Source organism: Ctenopharyngodon idella, chromosome 4, assembly GCF_019924925.1.
Source record: "Ctenopharyngodon idella isolate HZGC_01 chromosome 4, HZGC01, whole genome shotgun sequence".
Classification (NCBI taxonomy): Eukaryota; Metazoa; Chordata; class Actinopteri; order Cypriniformes; family Xenocyprididae; genus Ctenopharyngodon; species Ctenopharyngodon idella.
This window is the reverse complement of record NC_067223.1, coordinates 17434592-17446001: the sequence shown is the minus strand read 5'-3', so window position 1 is coordinate 17446001 and position 11410 is coordinate 17434592. Positions and strand designations below refer to the sequence as shown.

At 42.0% G+C, this 11410-nt stretch overlaps 1 protein-coding gene across 1 annotated transcript in view; it reads right to left on the bottom strand.

Annotated features, from left to right (window-relative positions):
- The window catches only part of mansc1 (MANSC domain containing 1), a 44527-nt gene that overhangs the window by 15530 nt on the left and 17587 nt on the right, over positions 1-11410 (bottom strand). The window lies entirely within an intron of this gene.

The window sequence follows — 11410 nt, the reverse complement described above, 5'->3', positions numbered from 1 at the left end:
ATGAGTATGTGCGTGTAGTTTGTGTGTGTGTGTCTCACATGAGTGTGTGTAGTTTGTGTGTGTGTGTGTCTCATATGAGTATGTGCGTGTAGTTTGTGTGTGTGTGCGTCTCATATGAGTATGTGCGTGTAGTTTGTGTGTGTGTGCGTCTCATATGAGTATGTGCGTGTAGTTTGTGTGTGTGTGTCTCACATGAGTGTGTGTAGTTTGTGTGTGCGTCTCATATGAGTATGTGCGTGTAGTTTGTGCGTGTGTGCGTCTCATATGAGTATGTGCGTGTAGTTTGTGTGTGTGTGCGTCTCATATGAGTGTGTGTAGTTTGTGTGTGTGTCTCATATGAGTATGTGCGTGTAGTTTGTGTGTGTGTGCATTTCATATGAGTGTGTGTAGTTTATGTGTGTGTCTCATGAGTATGTGTGTGTAGTTTGTGTGTGTGTGTGTCTCATATGAGTATGTGCGTGTAGTTTGTGTGTGTGTGTGTCTCATATGAGTATGTGCGTGTAGTTTGTGTGTGTGTGTCTCACATGAGTGTGTGTAGTTTGTGTGTGTGTGTCTCATGAGTATGTGCGTGTAGTTTGTGTGTGTGTGCGTCTCATATGAGTATGTGCGTGTAGTTTGTGTGTGTGTCTCATATGAGTGTGTGTAGTTTGTGTGTGTCTGAGTATGTTTGTGTAATTTGTGTGTGTGTGTCTCATATGAGTATGTGCGTGTAGTTTGTGTGTGTGTGCGTCTCATGAGTATGTGCGTGTAGTTTGTGTGTGTGTCTCATATGAGTATGTGTGTGTAGTTTGTGTGTGTGTCTCATATGAGTGTGTGTAGTTTGTGTGTGTCTGAGTATGTTTGTGTAATTTGTGTGTGCGTCTCATGAGTATGTGCGTGTAGTTTGTGTGTGTGTCTCACATGAGTGTGTGTAGTTTGTGTGTGCGTCTCATATGAGTATGTGCGTGTAGTTTGTGTGTGTGTGTCTCATATGAGTGTGTAGTTTGTGTGTGTGTCTCATATGAGTATGTGCGTGTAGTTTGTGTGTGTGTGCATTTCATATGAGTGTGTGTAGTTTATGTGTGTGTCTCATGAGTATGTGTGTGTAGTTTGTGTGTGTGTGTGTCTCATATGAGTATGTGCGTGTAGTTTGTGTGTGTGTCTCATATGAGTATGTGCGTGTGTGTGTGTCTCATATGAGTATGTGCGTGTAGTTTGTGTGTGTGTCTCACATGAGTGTGTGTAGTTTGTGTGTGAGTGCGTCTCATATGAGTATGTGCGTGTAGTTTGTGTGTGTGTGTCTCATATGAGTGTGTGTAGTTTGTGTGTGTCTGAGTATGTTTGTGTAATTTGTGTGTGTGTGTCTCATGAGTATGTGCGTGTAGTTTGTGTGTGTGTGCGTCTCATATGAGTATGTGCGTGTAGTTTGTGTGTGTGTCTCATATGAGTATGTGTGTGTAGTTTGTGTGTGTGTCTCACATGAGTGTGTGTAGTTTGTGTGTGCGTCTCATATGAGTATGTGCGTGTAGTTTGTGTGTGTGTGTCTCATATGAGTGTGTAGTTTGTGTGTGTGTCTCATATGAGTATGTGCGTGTAGTTTGTGTGTGTGTGCATTTCATATGAGTGTGTGTAGTTTATGTGTGTGTCTCATGAGTATGTGTGTGTAGTTTGTGTGTGTGTGTGTCTCATATGAGTATGTGCGTGTAGTTTGTGTGTGTGTCTCATATGAGTATGTGCGTGTGTGTGTGTGTGTGTCTCATATGAGTATGTGCGTGTAGTTTGTGTGTGTGTCTCACATGAGTGTGTGTAGTTTGTGTGTGAGTGCGTCTCATATGAGTATGTGCGTGTAGTTTGTGTGTGTGTGTCTCATATGAGTGTGTGTAGTTTGTGTGTGTCTGAGTATGTTTGTGTAATTTGTGTGTGTGTGTCTCATGAGTATGTGCGTGTAGTTTGTGTGTGTGTGCGTCTCATATGAGTATGTGCGTGTAGTTTGTGTGTGTGTCTCATATGAGTATGTGTGTGTAGTTTGTGTGTGTGTCTCATATGAGTATGTGCGTGTAGTTTGTGTGTTTGTGTCTCATATGAGTATGTGTGTGTAGTTTGTGTGTGTGTCTCATATGAGTGTGTGTAGTTTGTGTGTCTGAGTATGTTTGTGTAATTTGTGTGTGCGTCTCATGAGTATGTGCGTGTAGTTTGTGTGTGTGTGTCTCACATGAGTGTGTGTAGTTTGTGTGTGCGTCTCATATGAGTATGTGCGTGTAGTGTGTGTGTCTCATATGAGTACGTGCGTGTAGTTTGTGTGTGTGTGTGTCTCATGAGTGTGTAGTTTGTGTGTCTCATGAGTATGTTTGTGTAGTTTGTGTGTGTGTGTCTCATGAGTGTGTAGTTTGTGTGTCTCATGAGTATGTTTGTGTAGTTTGTGTGTGTGTGTCTCATATGAGTATGTGCGTGTAGTTTGTGTGTGTGTGTCTCATATGAGTGTGTAGTTTGTGTGTCATGAGTATGTGTGTGTAGTTTGTGTATGTGCGTGTAGTTTGTGTGTGTGTGTGTGTGTGTGTCTCATATGAGTATGTGCGTGTAGTGTGTGTGTGTGTCATATGAGTTTGTGCGTGTAGATTGTGTGTGTGTGTCTCATATGAGTATGTGCGTGGTTTGTGTGTGTGTGCGTCTCATATGAGTATGTGTAGTTTGTGTGTGTGTGCGTCTCATATGAGTGTGTAGTTTGTGTGTCTGAGTATGTTTGTGTAATTTGTGTGTGCGTCTCATGAGTATGTGCGTGTAGTTTGTGTGTGTGTGTCTCACATGAGTGTGTGTAGTTTGTGTGTGTGTGCGTCTCATATGAGTATGTTTGTGTAGTTTGTGTATGTGTGTCTCATATGAATGTGTGTAGTTTGTGTGTGTAGTTTGTGTGCGTGTAGTTTGTGTGTGTGTGTCTCATATGAATGTGTGTAGTTTGTGTGTGTGTGTGTGTGTCTCATGAGTATGTGCGTGTAGTTTGTGCGTGCGTCTCATATGAGTGTGTAGTTGTGTGTGTCTGAGTATGTTTGTGTAATTTGTGTGTGTCTCATATGAGTATGTGCGTGTAGTTTGTGTGTGTGTGCGTCTCATATGAGTATGTGCGTGTAGTTTGTGTGTGTGTGTGTCTCATATGAATGTGTGTAGTTTGTGTGTGTAGTGTGTGTGTGTGTAGTTTGTGTGTCTCATGAGTATGTTTGTGTAGTTTGTGTGTGTGTCTCATATGAGTATGTGCGTGTAGTTTGTGTGTGTGTGTCTCACATGAGTGTGTGTAGTTTGTGTGTGCGTCTCATATGAGTATGTGCGTGTAGTTTGTGCGTGTGTGCGTCTCATATGAGTATGTGCGTGTAGTTTGTGTGTGTGTGCGTCTCATATGAGTGTGTGTAGTTTGTGTGTGTGTCTCATATGAGTATGTGCGTGTAGTTTGTGTGTGTGTGCATTTCATATGAGTGTGTGTAGTTTATGTGTGTGTCTCATGAGTATGTGTGTGTAGTTTGTGTGTGTGTGTCTCATATGAGTATGTGCGTGTAGTTTGTGTGTGTGTGTGTCTCATATGAGTATGTGCGTGTAGTTTGTGTGTGTGTGTCTCACATGAGTGTGTGTAGTTTGTGTGTGTGTGTCTCATATGAGTATGTGCGTGTAGTTTGTGTGTGTGTGCGTCTCATATGAGTATGTGCGTGTAGTTTGTGTGTGTGTCTCATATGAGTGTGTGTAGTTTGTGTGTGTCTGAGTATGTTTGTGTAATTTGTGTGTGTGTGTCTCATATGAGTATGTGCGTGTAGTTTGTGTGTGTGTGCGTCTCATGAGTATGTGCGTGTAGTTTGTGTGTGTGTCTCATATGAGTATGTGTGTGTAGTTTGTGTGTGTGTCTCATATGAGTGTGTGTAGTTTGTGTGTGTCTGAGTATGTTTGTGTAATTTGTGTGTGCGTCTCATGAGTATGTGCGTGTAGTTTGTGTGTGTGTCTCACATGAGTGTGTGTAGTTTGTGTGTGCGTCTCATATGAGTATGTGCGTGTAGTTTGTGTGTGTGTGTCTCATATGAGTGTGTAGTTTGTGTGTGTGTCTCATATGAGTATGTGCGTGTAGTTTGTGTGTGTGTGCATTTCATATGAGTGTGTGTAGTTTATGTGTGTGTCTCATGAGTATGTGTGTGTAGTTTGTGTGTGTGTGTGTGTCTCATATGAGTATGTGCGTGTAGTTTGTGTGTGTGTCTCATATGAGTATGTGCGTGTGTGTGTGTGTGTGTCTCATATGAGTATGTGCGTGTAGTTTGTGTGTGTGTCTCACATGAGTGTGTGTAGTTTGTGTGTGAGTGCGTCTCATATGAGTATGTGCGTGTAGTTTGTGTGTGTGTGTCTCATATGAGTGTGTGTAGTTTGTGTGTGTCTGAGTATGTTTGTGTAATTTGTGTGTGTGTGTCTCATGAGTATGTGCGTGTAGTTTGTGTGTGTGTGCGTCTCATATGAGTATGTGCGTGTAGTTTGTGTGTGTGTCTCATATGAGTATGTGTGTGTAGTTTGTGTGTGTGTCTCACATGAGTGTGTGTAGTTTGTGTGTGCGTCTCATATGAGTATGTGCGTGTAGTTTGTGTGTGTGTGTGTCTCATATGAGTGTGTAGTTTGTGTGTGTGTCTCATATGAGTTTGTGCGTGTAGTTTGTGTGTGTGTGCATTTCATATGAGTGTGTGTAGTTTATGTGTGTGTCTCATGAGTATGTGTGTGTAGTTTGTGTGTGTGTGTGTCTCATATGAGTATGTGCGTGTAGTTTGTGTGTGTGTCTCATATGAGTATGTGCGTGTGTGTGTGTGTGTGTGTGTCTCATATGAGTATGTGCGTGTAGTTTGTGTGTGTGTCTCACATGAGTGTGTGTAGTTTGTGTGTGAGTGCGTCTCATATGAGTATGTGCGTGTAGTTTGTGTGTGTGTGTCTCATATGAGTGTGTGTAGTTTGTGTGTGTCTGAGTATGTTTGTGTAATTTGTGTGTGTGTGTCTCATGAGTATGTGCGTGTAGTTTGTGTGTGTGCGTCTCATATGAGTATGTGCGTGTAGTTTGTGTGTGTGTCTCATATGAGTATGTGTGTGTAGTTTGTGTGTGTGTCTCATATGAGTATGTGCGTGTAGTTTGTGTGTTTGTGTCTCATATGAGTATGTGTGTGTAGTTTGTGTGTGTGTCTCATGAGTGTGTGTAGTTTGTGTGTCTGAGTATGTTTGTGTAATTTGTGTGTGCGTCTCATGAGTATGTGCGTGTAGTTTATGTGTGTGTCTCATGAGTATGTGTGTGTAGTTTGTGTGTGTGTGTGTCTCATATGAGTATGTGCGTGTAGTTTGTGTGTGTGTCTCATATGAGTATGTGCGTGTGTGTGTGTGTGTGTCTCATATGAGTATGTGCGTGTAGTTTGTGTGTGTCTCACATGAGTGTGTGTAGTTTGTGTGTGAGTGCGTCTCATATGAGTATGTGCGTGTAGTTTGTGTGTGTGTGTCTCATATGAGTGTGTGTAGTTTGTGTGTGTCTGAGTATGTTTGTGTAATTTGTGTGTGTGTGTCTCATGAGTATGTGCGTGTAGTTTGTGTGTGTGTGCGTCTCATATGAGTATGTGCGTGTAGTTTGTGTGTGTGTCTCATATGAGTATGTGTGTGTAGTTTGTGTGTGTGTCTCACATGAGTGTGTGTAGTTTGTGTGTGCGTCTCATATGAGTATGTGCGTGTAGTTTGTGTGTGTGTGTGTCTCATATGAGTGTGTAGTTTGTGTGTGTGTCTCATATGAGTATGTGCGTGTAGTTTGTGTGTGTGTGCATTTCATATGAGTGTGTGTAGTTTATGTGTGTGTCTCATGAGTATGTGTGTGTAGTTTGTGTGTGTGTGTGTCTCATATGAGTATGTGCGTGTAGTTTGTGTGTGTGTCTCATATGAGTATGTGCGTGTGTGTGTGTGTGTGTGTGTCTCATATGAGTATGTGCGTGTAGTTTGTGTGTGTGTCTCACGAGTGTGTGTAGTTTGTGTGTGAGTGCGTCTCATATGAGTATGTGCGTGTAGTTTGTGTGTGTGTGTCTCATATGAGTGTGTGTAGTTTGTGTGTGTCTGAGTATGTTTGTGTAATTTGTGTGTGTGTGTCTCATGAGTATGTGCGTGTAGTTTGTGTGTGTGCGTCTCATATGAGTATGTGCGTGTAGTTTGTGTGTGTGTCTCATATGAGTATGTGTGTGTAGTTTGTGTGTGTGTCTCATATGAGTATGTGCGTGTAGTTTGTGTGTTTGTGTCTCATATGAGTATGTGTGTGTAGTTTGTGTGTGTGTCTCATATGAGTGTGTGTAGTTTGTGTGTCTGAGTATGTTTGTGTAATTTGTGTGTGCGTCTCATGAGTATGTGCGTGTAGTTTGTGTGTGTGTGTCTCACATGAGTGTGTGTAGTTTGTGTGTGCGTCTCATATGAGTATGTGCGTGTAGTGTGTGTGTCTCATATGAGTACGTGCGTGTAGTTTGTGTGTTTGTGTGTCTCATGAGTGTGTAGTTTGTGTGTCTCATGAGTATGTTTGTGTAGTTTGTGTGTGTGTGTCTCATGAGTGTGTAGTTTGTGTGTCTCATGAGTATGTTTGTGTAGTTTGTGTGTGTGTGTCTCATATGAGTATGTGCGTGTAGTTTGTGTGTGTGTGTCTCATATGAGTGTGTAGTTTGTGTGTCATGAGTATGTGTGTGTAGTTTGTGTATGTGCGTGTAGTTTGTGTGTGTGTGTGTGTGTGTGTCTCATATGAGTATGTGCGTGTAGTGTGTGTGTGTGTCATATGAGTTTGTGCGTGTAGATTGTGTGTGTGTGTCTCATATGAGTATGTGCGTGGTTTGTGTGTGTGTGCGTCTCATATGAGTATGTGTAGTTTGTGTGTGTGTGCGTCTCATATGAGTGTGTAGTTTGTGTGTCTGAGTATGTTTGTGTAATTTGTGTGTGCGTCTCATGAGTATGTGCGTGTAGTTTGTGTGTGTGTGTCTCACATGAGTGTGTGTAGTTTGTGTGTGTGTGCGTCTCATATGAGTATGTTTGTGTAGTTTGTGTATGTGTGTCTCATATGAATGTGTGTAGTTTGTGTGTGTAGTTTGTGTGCGTGTAGTTTGTGTGTGTGTGTCTCATATGAATGTGTGTAGTTTGTGTGTGTGTGTGTGTGTGTCTCATGAGTATGTGCGTGTAGTTTGTGCGTGCGTCTCATATGAGTGTGTAGTTGTGTGTGTCTGAGTATGTTTGTGTAATTTGTGTGTGTCTCATATGAGTATGTGCGTGTAGTTTGTGTGTGTGTGCGTCTCATATGAGTATGTGCGTGTAGTTTGTGTGTGTGTGTGTCTCATATGAATGTGTGTAGTTTGTGTGTGTAGTGTGTGTGTGTGTAGTTTGTGTGTCTCATGAGTATGTTTGTGTAGTTTGTGTGTGTGTCTCATATGAGTATGTGCGTGTAGTTTGTGTGTGTGTGTCTCACATGAGTGTGTGTAGTTTGTGTGTGCGTCTCATATGAGTATGTGCGTGTAGTTTGTGCGTGTGTGCGTCTCATATGAGTATGTGCGTGTAGTTTGTGTGTGTGTGCGTCTCATATGAGTGTGTGTAGTTTGTGTGTGTGTCTCATATGAGTATGTGCGTGTAGTTTGTGTGTGTGTGCATTTCATATGAGTGTGTGTAGTTTATGTGTGTGTCTCATGAGTATGTGTGTGTAGTTTGTGTGTGTGTGTGTCTCATATGAGTATGTGCGTGTAGTTTGTGTGTGTGTGTGTCTCATATGAGTATGTGCGTGTAGTTTGTGTGTGTGTGTCTCACATGAGTGTGTGTAGTTTGTGTGTGTGTGTCTCATATGAGTATGTGCGTGTAGTTTGTGTGTGTGTGCGTCTCATATGAGTATGTGCGTGTAGTTTGTGTGTGTGTCTCATATGAGTGTGTGTAGTTTGTGTGTGTCTGAGTATGTTTGTGTAATTTGTGTGTGTGTGTCTCATATGAGTATGTGCGTGTAGTTTGTGTGTGTGTGCGTCTCATGAGTATGTGCGTGTAGTTTGTGTGTGTGTCTCATATGAGTATGTGTGTGTAGTTTGTGTGTGTGTCTCATATGAGTGTGTGTAGTTTGTGTGTGTCTGAGTATGTTTGTGTAATTTGTGTGTGCGTCTCATGAGTATGCGTGTAGTTTGTGTGTGTGTCTCACATGAGTGTGTGTAGTTTGTGTGTGCGTCTCATATGAGTATGTGCGTGTAGTTTGTGTGTGTGTGTCTCATATGAGTGTGTAGTTTGTGTGTGTGTCTCATATGAGTATGTGCGTGTAGTTTGTGTGTGTGTGCATTTCATATGAGTGTGTGTAGTTTATGTGTGTGTCTCATGAGTATGTGTGTGTAGTTTGTGTGTGTGTGTGTCTCATATGAGTATGTGCGTGTAGTTTGTGTGTGTGTCTCATATGAGTATGTGCGTGTGTGTGTGTGTGTGTCTCATATGAGTATGTGCGTGTAGTTTGTGTGTGTGTCTCACATGAGTGTGTGTAGTTTGTGTGTGAGTGCGTCTCATATGAGTATGTGCGTGTAGTTTGTGTGTGTGTGTCTCATATGAGTGTGTGTAGTTTGTGTGTGTCTGAGTATGTTTGTGTAATTTGTGTGTGTGTCTCATGAGTATGTGCGTGTAGTTTGTGTGTGTGTGCGTCTCATATGAGTATGTGCGTGTAGTTTGTGTGTGTGTCTCATATGAGTATGTGTGTGTAGTTTGTGTGTGTGTCTCACATGAGTGTGTGTAGTTTGTGTGTGCGTCTCATATGAGTATGTGCGTGTAGTTTGTGTGTGTGTGTCTCATATGAGTGTGTAGTTTGTGTGTGTGTCTCATATGAGTATGTGCGTGTAGTTTGTGTGTGTGTGCATTTCATATGAGTGTGTGTAGTTTATGTGTGTGTCTCATGAGTATGTGTGTGGTTTGTGTGTGTGTGTGTCTCATATGAGTATGTGCGTGTAGTTTGTGTGTGTGTCTCATATGAGTATGTGCGTGTGTGTGTGTCTCATATGAGTATGTGCGTGTAGTTTGTGTGTGTGTCTCACATGAGTGTGTGTAGTTTGTGTGTGAGTGCGTCTCATATGAGTATGTGCGTGTAGTTTGTGTGTGTGTGTCTCATATGAGTGTGTGTAGTTTGTGTGTGTCTGAGTATGTTTGTGTAATTTGTGTGTGTGTGTCTCATGAGTATGTGCGTGTAGTTTGTGTGTGTGTGCGTCTCATATGAGTATGTGCGTGTAGTTTGTGTGTGTGTCTCATATGAGTATGTGTGTGTAGTTTGTGTGTGTGTCTCATATGAGTATGTGCGTGTAGTTTGTGTGTTTGTGTCTCATATGAGTATGTGTGTGTAGTTTGTGTGTGTGTCTCATATGAGTGTGTGTAGTTTGTGTGTCTGAGTATGTTTGTGTAATTTGTGTGTGCGTCTCATGAGTATGTGCGTGTAGTTTGTGTGTGTGTGTCTCACATGAGTGTGTGTAGTTTGTGTGTGCGTCTCATATGAGTATGTGCGTGTAGTGTGTGTGTCTCATATGAGTACGTGCGTGTAGTTTGTGTGTGTGTGTGTCTCATGAGTGTGTAGTTTGTGTGTCTCATGAGTATGTTTGTGTAGTTTGTGTGTGTGTGTCTCATGAGTGTGTAGTTTGTGTGTCTCATGAGTATGTTTGTGTAGTTTGTGTGTGTGTGTCTCATATGAGTATGTGCGTGTAGTTTGTGTGTGTGTGTCTCATATGAGTGTGTAGTTTGTGTGTCATGAGTATGTGTGTGTAGTTTGTGTATGTGCGTGTAGTTTGTGTGTGTGTGTGTGTGTGTGTCTCATATGAGTATGTGCGTGTAGTGTGTGTGTGTGTCATATGAGTTTGTGCGTGTAGATTGTGTGTGTGTGTCTCATATGAGTATGTGCGTGGTTTGTGTGTGTGTGCGTCTCATATGAGTATGTGTAGTTTGTGTGTGTGTGCGTCTCATATGAGTGTGTAGTTTGTGTGTCTGAGTATGTTTGTGTAATTTGTGTGTGCGTCTCATGAGTATGTGCGTGTAGTTTGTGTGTGTGTGTCTCACATGAGTGTGTGTAGTTTGTGTGTGTGTGCGTCTCATATGAGTATGTTTGTGTAGTTTGTGTATGTGTGTCTCATATGAATGTGTGTAGTTTGTGTGTGTAGTTTGTGTGCGTGTAGTTTGTGTGTGTGTGTCTCATATGAATGTGTGTAGTTTGTGTGTGTGTGTGTGTGTGTGTCTCATGAGTATGTGCGTGTAGTTTGTGCGTGCGTCTCATATGAGTGTGTAGTTGTGTGTGTCTGAGTATGTTTGTGTAATTTGTGTGTGTCTCATATGAGTATGTGCGTGTAGTTTGTGTGTGTGTGCGTCTCATATGAGTATGTGCGTGTAGTTTGTGTGTGTGTGTGTCTCATATGAATGTGTGTAGTTTGTGTGTGTAGTGTGTGTGTGTGTAGTTTGTGTGTCTCATGAGTATGTTTGTGTAGTTTGTGTGTGTGTCTCATATGAGTATGTGCGTGTAGTTTGTGTGTGTGTGTCTCATATGAGTATGTGCGTGGTTTGTGTGTGTGTGCGTCTCATATGAGTGTGTGTAGTTTGTGTGTGCGTCTCATATGAGTATGTGCGTGTAGTGTGTGTGTCTCATATGAGTACGTGCGTGTAGTTTGTGTGTGTGTGTGTCTCATGAGTGTGTAGTTTGTGTGTCTCATGAGTATGTTTGTGTAGTTTGTGTGTGTGTGTCTCATGAGTGTGTAGTTTGTGTGTCTCATGAGTATGTTTGTGTAGTTTGTGTGTGTGTGTCTCATATGAGTATGTGCGTGTAGTTTGTGTGTGTGTGTCTCATATGAGTGTGTAGTTTGTGTGTCATGAGTATGTGTGTGTAGTTTGTGTATGTGCGTGTAGTTTGTGTGTGTGTGTGTGTGTGTGTCTCATATGAGTATGTGCGTGTAGTGTGTGTGTGTGTCATATGAGTTTGTGCGTGTAGATTGTGTGTGTGTGTCTCATATGAGTATGTGCGTGGTTTGTGTGTGTGTGCGTCTCATATGAGTATGTGTAGTTTGTGTGTGTGTGCGTCTCATATGAGTGTGTAGTTTGTGTGTCTGAGTATGTTTGTGTAATTTGTGTGTGCGTCTCATGAGTATGTGCGTGTAGTTTGTGTGTGTGTGTCTCACATGAGTGTGTGTAGTTTGTGTGTGTGTGCGTCTCATATGAGTATGTTTGTGTAGTTTGTGTATGTGTGTCTCATATGAATGTGTGTAGTTTGTGTGTGTAGTTTGTGTGCGTGTAGTTTGTGTGTGTGTGTCTCATATGAATGTGTGTAGTTTGTGTGTGTGTGTGTGTGTGTGTCTCATGAGTATGTGCGTGTAGTTTGTGCGTGCGTCTCATATGAGTGTGTAGTTGTGTGTGTCTGAGTATGTTTGTGTAATTTGTGTGTGTC